At 43.3% G+C, this 5,825-nt stretch overlaps 1 pseudogene; it reads right to left on the bottom strand.

The window, feature by feature from the left end:
• Positions 1–2,817: 2,817 nt before the first annotated feature.
• On the bottom strand, positions 2,818–5,245 carry LOC136493945 (actin-related protein 2/3 complex subunit 5A-like; annotated as a pseudogene).
• Between the last annotated feature and the right edge of the window lie 580 nt (positions 5,246–5,825).

The raw sequence follows: 5,825 nt of genomic DNA on the forward strand, positions 1-5,825 counted from the left end.
AAGTCCGTTTTTTCTCCCTGAACTCCAAAACCGGGCAAAACACCTCCCTCAACTTTTAAAACCGTTCATCTTACCTCACTGGCCTTGTTATAAGCGGTTTTAAAGGCGGTTTTGTCTTTTTCTTTTTTATTTATTTCGGCCGAATCTTTGAAAAATCATAGTAAATTACAGAAAAATCATAAAATAAAAAAATCCAATTTTGTTGGACTCCACATGAGTAGATCTACATAGTGAACATATAATATGGTATGCTTTAGTACAAAGTTTTTGTTGTGGCTTTAGATCTATGATTTTCTGTAATTAATTAGAATAATTCATAGCTGCAGTTTCTATGGTCCAATTGTGATAAAAAAATTTATGGTGGGTTAATTATTGTATAATTGAACTATAGTAAAAGTTTCATACTCACCGGATCATGTATAGCTTAGTTATAGATTTATTTATATTTAACAAGCATAAACCTAAATAAAATATATAACTAAGTTATACATGATCCAATGAGTATGAAAGTTTTACTATAGTTCAATTATACAATAATTAACCCACCATAAAAATTTCACTAAAATTGGACCATAGAAACTGCAGCTATGAATTATTCCATTTAATTACAGAAAAGCATAATCTAAAGCCACAACAAAAACTTTGTACTAAAGCATACCATATTATATATTCAATATGTAGATCTACTCATCTGGAGTCCAACAAAATTAGATTTTCTATTTTATGATTTTTCTGTGATTTACTATGATTTTTCAAAGATTTAGCCGAAATAAATAAAAAAGAAAAAGACAAAACCGCCTTCAAAACCGCTTATAACCAGGCCAGAGAGGTAAGATGAACGGTTTTAAAAGTTGAGGGATGTGTGTTTGCCCGGTTTTGGAGTTTAGGAAGGAAAAACAGACTTTCGCGAAAGTTGAGGAGGTAATGTGGACTTTTTCCAAAGAAAAAAGGCTGGACCGGTCCGAATTGCTGGGGAATCTAAGGGGCCTACGTCAGTTGGGCCGGTGCTTGCTTAGTGTACTTGTTCGATGCGCGAAAACGGGCAAACTGAATTTCTGTCCAAGTTTTGCACACCCTAAGTCGTAGTGCAACGTCATCGCCAAGGCCCAAGCACTAGAAAAAAAAAATGCATACAAACCCAGCAGCATGCATGTCTACTAGCATCAGTTACGTGTCACTAGCATAATAATACCACCTTTCTCTGTCTAATCAGAGGCATCAGTAACGGCGACACGACGAAAGTGATTAACTGGAAGATGAACTAATCGTGATTGATGGAAAATGCCCCCATCGGAGCATGCCCGAAGGATTTGAATCGGAGGTCCACTAGCTTGCATTGCAACCATGGATCACAGTCACAACATTTTTTGTGTGAACCGACGGTCACCACATGTGCCTCTCCTGTACGATTGATGATGATTGATCGATGAGACGATGACTGCTTCGCCCCCCGATTAATGCTAGCCAAGATTCGTTGATCGAATTGGAAAACAAACGTCACAATTAATTATCGATTTTAAGTTCTGAACTAGCAACAGTTCAGCAACCTTTCTTAATGGTTAGCAACAACCACTTTTTTTTTTGCGAAGGGAAGGGATTCTCTCGACAATAAAAACGATACACCAGAGTAAATCCAGGGTCCCCTAATGACATTTTTAACCTCCTATCCATTGATGATTGCCTTGTTTTAATATATCGAAACTCACCGGTGCCAATGACCACCATCGGCGCATGACCTTCCAATCATCCACAACGATAGGCTCAAAACCTTGGAAACATTGCGTGATCGCCAAGGAAACTTCCCTTGATGCATTTGAGAGACAAAATTCTCGATACCAAGTATAAAAGCCATGCTATGTCACAAAGTATCGCGTGTTTAATTGCTAATGACATACTTGGTATCTACTCCATCGCTTCCACAAAGAACAAAATTCTCATATTTTAACGATAAATTAGTTAGTTACTAAAATGACGTGTGTGTCCCTACACCTTTTATTCTCCTGCTTGTACCAAGTCAAATGATTGTATCCACAAACTCTTATTGTATTGTCACTATGCATCTATATGGCACTCCGTTTTAGTACATCATATCTATAATCCCACAAGCTATCACTACTGGAGACGGCCTCTTTGCCGAGGGCCTGAGGCCCTCGGCAAAGGCCCATTAACCCTCGGCAAAGGCTTTGCCGAGGGCGGCCCTCGACAAAGAGCTCTCGGGGAATTTTGAGTCGGTGAAGAGGGTCTTTGCCGAGGGCCGTTTATCGGGCACTCGGCAAAGCCTTTGCCGAGGGCTGGACCGGCACTCGGCAAAGAAAAGCAGCCGTCACGGCGCCGGCGCCTGGGACGGAGTCTTTGCCGAGGGCCGTCTCCGGGGGCCATCGGCAAAGAATTATTCTTTTTTTTTTTTGAAAAATCTTTGCCGAGGGCCTCCAACCATGGCCCTCGGCAAAGAAATGTTGCAGAATTTTTCCAAAAAATCTTTGTCGAGGGCAATGGGACGGCCCTCGGCAAAGAATTATTCTTTTTTTTTTAAATCTTTGCCGGGGGCTTCCCCGCAGGCCCTCGGCAAAGAAATTTTAATTTTTTTAAAAAAGTCTTTGCCGAGGGAAATGTTCCAGAATTTTTCCAATGAATCTTTGCCGAGGGCAATGGGACGGCCCTCGGCAAAGGACCCTTCTTTGCCGAGGGCCTTGGTCATTGCCCTCGGCAAAGAGGCAGAAATTTAAATTTTTTTTTTGTTTTTTGCATTCCATAAGTTGGAAGTGTAATAATTGGTGTCAAAAAGACATTTATTCAGCTCTGATGGTACAGAAATCACTTAGAAAAAAAAAATAACCGTCAAGTACAAAGACTTGAAAACCAACATAATACACATTTATTTCCACCATTCTAGTTAGGGTACAATGATGCTCTAACTGAAATTGCCTAATGGCAAAGAAAGAGAGAATGTAAAACATCTAGTTAACAATTACAGCTAATTTTCCTGATGTGATTTATCACAGTAAAGAGCAAGAAGAGAACTTTGTTATATCCACCCTCAGCAGCAGAGACAAAGCTCATACAGTGTTTACAGTATCAGCAAGGGACCGCAATATACAGCCTAGGCCTGCCTTCTCAGTCAGTTTTTCATGAATTTTGAGGCACTGATCACATGTTGGCCTATCCCCTGTAGATAAACCTATAAAGGTACCTGCATCACACTGATATTTAGAGACTAATAATCTTCATATTAGCATAAAAGGAATCATAGAAGGCAACAATTCCAAGACAGAAATAAAGAGATACATGTGAGTAAAATGGTGTACAGCTAACTTAATTTTACCACAGTTCTAAGGTGAGCGGCACAGCAACCTTCAATAATGTGAAATCAAGGATGACGTGAAACGTGACAAAGTGGACAAGCATAGGAATATTGATCAGCATACATACATGTTCATTCGATCATGTCGTGAGCAATATTAAACAAGAAATGCACACATCTAAGTGACAGCCCATAGTATCCAAAGCTCGTTCAGGTATTGAGTCATACAACTCATTGTCATTTTGTCAATACTGTCGTTTATAGAACAGAGCTTGTTCAGGTATTGAGTAATACAACTCATTGTCATTTGTCAATAGTACACTGTCGGTTATAGAACCGAGCTTGTTCAGGTATTGAATCATACAACTCATTGTCATTTTGTCAATAGTACACTGTCGTTTATAGAACAGATTTCATAAAACAGTGTGTCATCCAGTCCAAAGCATTAACTTGATCAGCAATTCCTATTCTAAATTAATTTTAGGTCAACGGAATTACAATATTTTTTTAAGTAAATTGAACTACTAATCATATGGTCGATCCAAACAAACATAGACTGACTGCATGCATTCTAGAATGCACTCATTTTTTACTGGAAGTTGTACAGTCCCATAAAATAATTGAAATGTTATATCCTCTTGACCACACAAAGTAATGGTATAATCAAAGGTTCCATTATGTGTTCTCTCTAATCCAATTTCCCAATAATTAACACACAATTAAGCAACATCTAGACTGCATGGGCAAAACAAAATTTCCCAAAATCCCAACCAGCTACCGCAGCAGAATGACAAATCATAACAAGCATGGCAGGATGAAAATCACCAATGTTAGGTACAGCATAACTGTTCTCAATCATCAACTGTCATCCCACCGCACAAAACTGATGTCATAAAAACTAAAGTTTTGTAGCAATACCATTACACAATCACCGTGGATCAATGCAACAAAATTTATAATGCAGTGATTGATATCTAGTTCTGGAAACCACTGACCTTCTCTGACCAGTAAATTTGGATCTGGGAAGCAAGTGATGGAAAGGGAGGAGCAGGGGAGAGGTGGTATCCCTTACTTCATGAGGATGTCGTAGTACTCGGGATCCAGGGAGTTGAACATGCCGTCGACGTCCCTGATCGCCATCATCGCGCGGTGCACCACGATCCAGTTCGCCGACTGCGCGCAGCCGACAAGAATGAACAATCCAAGAAACCCAGATCGAACCCACGGAAGAAACGAGACGAGCCATATCAAGACCGAACCTTGCATCGCTCGTCGCGGGTCTTGAGCGGCGACCCCTCGAGCGCCGTCTTCAGGGCCTCCACCGGCTTCGACCTGCCCCCACGCCGCGGAGAAATGAGCAGGCGAATCAAAAGCAGGGGAGGGGTCGAGAGGAGAGGGAAAGGGGGGGCGTACTGCTTGAGGAGGGTCTCGATCTTTCGGGACTTCTGCTCGATGCGGGTGATGATGGCCTCCAGGTTCTCGTCCGCGTCGGGGTACGCCGCCGACGAAGCCATCCCGCCGGCGCCGGCGACACGGAGGGCGGGGTTGGCTGCCGGGGCTGCTACGAAAAGGAGGGGCGTCCCACGTCTATAAACGACTGGATCCGGTGAACAGGGTCATCCGTGAACGAACGGATCTGGGGTAGCTGGGCGGGGCTGTCCGGTGGACGGGGTCGGTGTCTCTGCCGGCGCGGGGGGGCGGGAAGGCCGGCGCGGGGGGCCGCCGGAGGGCCGGCCGGGGCGGCCGAGCTCCCCTTGCTCGACCGAGACGGGGAGGGGAGGCAGGGCGCGCCCCCGGGGCGGCTCTGGGGCGGTGGGGCGGCGTCGGTGGGGCGGCGCTGGAGCGGCGCGCAGGGGCGGCGCGGAGGTCGGGCGGCGGGGCGCGCAGCGGCGGCGGGCCGCGCGGGGTGGTGGGGCGGCGTAAGAAATGTGGGCGGGGATTTTGGGCCAGCCAGCTGGCCGATTCAGGGTTGGCGCTTTGCCGAGGGCCCAAATCCAGGTCCCTCTGTAAAGATTTTTTTTTTAATATTCTTTGCCGAGGGTTATTGGCCGATGGCCCTCGATAAAGACCCTCTCTAACGAGGGCGCCCTCGGCAAAGATTTTTTTTGTTTTTTGAACCTTGTTTTTTTGGTGCTATAATACATTATTTAAAACTCAATTTTAAAATTTGGATCAAATTTGATTTTTTTATATATTTCTCTAATTTATTTCTTTTCATTGATTTTTTTTGAATATTTCAAATTTGAACTGCAGGTGGATGGAATAACGCAATTTAGTGATTCGAAAAATGTTATTCATGGTATTTGATGTATGTTGAGTCTCTATCCACGAACTCGCATCAAATTTCGGGCATCTTCTTCACGTAAAATGACGAGGAACTTGTCGGAAAAGTGTTTTTAAATTATATAAAATCCATACGAAGTCCGAAAATCACGAAACTTGTCGAGGTGTCATGTTATCGCATGTGTAGGCTGTGGTAAAAAATTGAGAAGATTTCGAGCAAGTTTTGACGTCGGATGCCTAA

The sequence above is a fragment of the Miscanthus floridulus genome, chromosome 11, assembly GCF_019320115.1.
Source record: "Miscanthus floridulus cultivar M001 chromosome 11, ASM1932011v1, whole genome shotgun sequence".
NCBI lineage: Eukaryota > Viridiplantae > Streptophyta > Magnoliopsida > Poales > Poaceae > Miscanthus > Miscanthus floridulus.